The sequence below is a fragment of the Babylonia areolata genome, chromosome 25, assembly GCF_041734735.1.
Source record: "Babylonia areolata isolate BAREFJ2019XMU chromosome 25, ASM4173473v1, whole genome shotgun sequence".
NCBI classification, from domain to species: Eukaryota; Metazoa; Mollusca; class Gastropoda; order Neogastropoda; family Buccinidae; genus Babylonia; species Babylonia areolata.
Window position 1 is genome coordinate 32,867,370 of NC_134900.1, and position 5,000 is coordinate 32,872,369.

The 5,000-nt window shown below is 42.2% G+C and overlaps 1 protein-coding gene across 2 annotated transcripts in view; it reads right to left on the minus strand.

The window, feature by feature from the left end:
- Positions 1-5,000, minus strand: part of LOC143299827 (beta-1,3-galactosyltransferase 5-like) — a 31,523-nt gene that overhangs the window by 11,729 nt on the left and 14,794 nt on the right. The window lies entirely within an intron of this gene.

Sequence of the window (5,000 nt, forward strand, 5' to 3'; positions counted from 1 at the left end):
CTTCCACGACGTACACCCCCCCTCCCCCCCCACCCCCCACACGCACACTTACTTGTACAAGCACACACACATACGCGCATATCTCCCAACCGCACCCCCACACACATGTACACAAATAAATTATATATATACAAAATGATATATACACACCCGCACCTTCCAATATTCCGTTGCTCCCATAGTGAAGACATGCATAAACACACATACCTCATCCTGAACACACTCTCTCTCTCTCTCTCTCTCTCTCTCTCTCTCTCTCTCTCTCTCTCACACACACACACACGCACGAACGTGTGAGATTACACACCACAGGGAAGGATGTACGCTGTTGGAAAGACCCGATATATTACCAACCACAGTTTATTCAGTTACTGATAAGAGCGACAGTAAAGGTGGTTGTGTGGAGTTGGAAGGATACACTATTGTAATAACCAGAATGTTTAGGACCTTCAGAATGGCTTTGTCATATCCTGTTGTTTTGTACAGGTCATAAATTATCGGAGACACAGGCGTGCAGAGCGGATGTTCAACACTACTGCGTAATTCCATTGTGTGTGCGCGTGTGCGTGCGTGCGTGCGTGTGTGTGTGTGTGTGTGTGTGTGTGTGTGTGTGTGTGTGTGTGTGTGTGTGGGTGCGTGCGTGCGTGCGTGCGTGTGTGTGTGTGTGTGTGTGTGCGTGTGTGTGTGTATGTGTGCAAAGCGCCTACAGCCCTGTTTAGAAAATACGCACTATTTAAAATCGCATTCCTCTTCTTCTTTTCCTTCTCATTCTTCTTCTACTTCATTATCATTATTATTATCATCATGATAATGATAATGATGGTGTTCCTTCAGGTCTATGGTTCCCTAATGATTATATTCTTCTAGTCTTATGTTCCCCAACGTGTATGCTCCCTAAGATCTACGTTCCCTCACGTCTGTGTTCCCCAAGGTTTATATTCTCCCGATCTGTATTCCCTAAAGTTTATGTTCCCGAACGTCTGTATTCCCTCAGGTCTGTGTTCCCCAAGGTTTGTATTCTCCCGGTCTATATTCCCTAAGGTTTATGTTCCCCAACGTCTGTATCCCCTCAGGTCTGTGTTCCCCAAGGTTTATATTCTCCCGGTCTATATTCCCTAACGTTTATGTTCCCGAACGTCTGTATTCCCTCAGGTCTGCGTTCCCCAAGGTTTATATTCTCCCGGTCTATATTCCCTAAGGTTTATGTTCCCCAACGTCTGTATTTCCTCGGGTCTGCGTTCCCCAAGGTTTATATTCTCCCGGACAATATTCCCTAAGGTTTATATTCCCCAACGTCTGTATTTCCTCAGGTCTGCGTTCCCCAAGGTTTATATTCTCCCGGTCTATATTCCCTAAGGTTTATATTCCCCAACGTCTGTATTCCCTCAGGTCTGTGTTCCCCAAGGTTTATATTCTCCCGGTCTATATTCCCTTAGGTTTATGTTCCCGAACGTCTGTATTCCCTCAGGTCTGTGTTCCCCAAGGTTTATATTCTCCCAGTCTATATTCCCCAAGGTTTATATTCTCCCGGTCTATATTCCCTAAGGTTTATGTTCCCCAACGTCTGTATTCCCTCAGGTCTGTGTTCCCCAAGGTTTATATTCTCCCAGTCTATATTCCCCAAGGTTTATAATCTCCCGGTCTATATTCCCTTAGGTTTATGTTCCCGAACGTCTGTATTCCCTCAGGTCTGTGTTCCCCAAGGTTTATATTCTCCCGGTCTATATTCCCCAAGGTTTATATTCCCCAACGTCTGTATTTCCTCAGGTTTGTGTACCCCCATGACGCTGGGAAAGAAGAAAGACCACGTGCTAGTTTTGTGGAGTCTGTCAGTGAAGAAGAAAGACCACGTGCTAGTTTTGTGGAGTCTCTCAGTGAAGAAGAAAGACCACGTGCTAGTTTTGTGGAGTCTGTCAGTGAAGAAGAGAGACCATGTGCTAGTTTTGTGGAGTCCGTCAGTGAAGAAGAGAGACTATGTGCTAGTTTTGTGGAGTCCGTCAGTGAAGAAGAGAGACTATGTGCTAGTTTTGTGGAGTCCGTCAGTGAAGAAGAGAGACTATGTGCTAGTTTTGTGGAGTCTGTCAGTGAAGAAGAGAGACCATGTGCTAGTTTTGTGGAGTCTCTCAGTGAAGAAGAGAGACCACGTGCTAGTTTTGTGGAGTCTCTCAGTGAAGAAGAGAGACCATGTGCTAGTTTTGTGGAGTCTGTCAGTGAAGAAGAGAGACCACGTGCTAGTTTTGTGGAGTGTGTCAGTGAAGAAGAGAGACCACGTGCCAGTTTTGTGGAGTCTGTCAGTGAAGAAGAGAGACCATGTGCTAGTTTTGTGGAGTCTGTCAGTGAAGAAGAGAGACCACGTGCTAGTTTTGCGGAGTCTGTCAGTGAAGAAGAGAGACCATGTGCTAGTTTTGCGGAGTCTGTCAGTGATAGTGCAATCCAGACCCTTATTTAAATAGTCCATCACTTTGCTGCTGGACCCCTCACGTCAGGACAATCCCCCGGTCAGTTTTGTCGTCATCTTAGCACATGTTGTTTCTTCTTACTATCGTTTCACTCCAGTTGTTTAGTTTCATCATTTTAAACACCATCTATAATGAGTTTTAGTGTAGATTTCAAACTGTTCACACACCATCCCATGCTTTGAGTGTAGTCAGGACATAGTGCACCATGTTCTCGTTGCCCTGTGTCTCCACGGTGTAACGCATATGGATCTCCCCACACGTTCTGACGCCTCATTGAAACTAAAACTGTGTCACTTGAAATATTCCTGGTGTTGCAATGTATTGTGTTCTCAATATCTGTTCATTAAATAATAATAACAACAACAACAAAACAAACAAACTGTGTTTCCGTAAGTGTGGTGTGTTGTGACATGTTCAAAATGAAATACTTTAAAACCGAAGCAAGAGGCGTTGGAATGTGACTCTCCCTCAACAGAACAAACACAACACGAAAGCTGTTGCAATGATGAAGCGATAACACAAACTTTATCATCGCAGAAGCGCCTATCAAAAGCGGCATCTGAATGAGCAGATGGTTCGCTCAACGGAATAAGCAGTAGCTCTGGTAGTATATTGATCACATTCATTTATTTGTGTATGCAGACTTCAGCATGCGAAGTTTTATACTGTAGGCTGACATACACTTAGCGAGTAAAACTTTAAGTAAAATTCTTCTTCAAAGTAATCAGCGGATCACACATTTAGGGAATGCTATCTTCTTCGGCCAGTTCCGCTTCCTGTGACGTCGTTATCTTTGGAGTGAGGCGTCCGTCGGCATGTCCGAATGGTCGAAAAATGAAAACGAAGGCGTACGCTCCTTCTTCTTCTTCTTTCCATTACACGACCGACTTGCCGATGATTCTTTCGTGGTTGATGCGTGCTGGGTATTTTCGTGTCTCCATAACCCACCGAACACTGACATGGATTACAGGATCTTTAACGTGCGTATTTGATTTTCTGCGTGCGTATACACACGGAGGGGGTTCAGGCACTAACAGGTCTGCACATATATGTTGACCTGGGAGATGTGAAAAATCTCCACCCTTTACCCACCAGGCGCCGCTACCTGATTCGAATCCGGGACCCTCAGATTGAAAGTCCAACCAAGTTTTAACCACTTGACTATTGCCCTCGGCGAGATACTGACGGCGACATTTCGTTGTGATTGAAAGCAGCGCGATAACAGCATGTGTGGACTGTAATGATTAAAATGCAAATGAGCACCTTCAGAAAAAACAAAGTATAACTTTACAAAACAAATCTTTATTTCTGTCCTGCCTGTCTGTCCGAACAACAGACGGAAAAAAAAGTGAATTTGTTTAAATAACGTTGTAATATATACTCCACATTTCTTCCCCTCTCGGAGGACGTAAAGAAGGCCAGTCAAAGAATGGAGGGGCAGAAATGCAGAGTATACATCACAATGTTATTCAAGTTTCAAGTTTTAATTATCCTTTCACTCCTATTGGAGTATGGAGGATTACTACAAAATAAACTTTTCATGCCCAGAACAAACATTTCCAAATACACAACTATGTCACAAAAAAAGTTCAAAAAACACAAATGCCTTTTAACTCCAAAAGTATAACTAGGCAACATTTGCAAATCTAATCATCTTACAGCTAAAATGACCTTTTTTGCCTCCTTTGAGCATATTACAAAACTTAAAAACCGATTTTAGAGACAAATATTTTTTTAGGAACATATCTATTTCATAACTGATCATAACTGGGACATTCCATTATAAAATGAAACTCATCACCAATCACAGACATGTTACAAACCTTAAAAAGCCGTAACTCTCGTGGTATGCCTTTGTGTCTCCCTGTTTCGATTTCCAGTTTACAACTTTCCCCGTCTTGTAAACGGAATAGTACAGGGAAAGAAATGAGGATATTGCCCAACAAACAAATAAATGGCAGGAACAACAACAACAAAATTCAACAGTAGCCTAAACGAGACCAAGAGTTTAAAGTGAGAGGCGGAGGAAGGAACAGGGAAGGCATTTAGTCTGGTGAAGAGTTGAAACAACAGCTTGGACACACACACACACACACACACACACACACACACACACACACACACACACACACAGACGCTTTTGACGCTTTGATGTTTTACTGTCATTGACTGTACAGTCCTTGTGACAGGGGGGGAACAATACATTATCAGGAAACATAAGATCAAACAAAGAAACATAATATAAATCAACATTCTCATCACACATACAAATAATGTATATACCGAAAATGGGATAAACATAAATCAACTGATCACTTCGGTCAGCTCGACCATCCAAAATGAATAAATATTTTTGTATACACATGCACACAATCATGTGTATCTATCAAATTATCAAATAATATGTCCTATAATAGTTTTTGTTTCCATAAATGAATAAATGAATTTTGCTTTACTCATATTTGTACATCTAAACTTCTGTTTATCATTTTCTTTCGAAAATCCCATGCTTCTGAAATATATTTAGCAAATGATTTTATG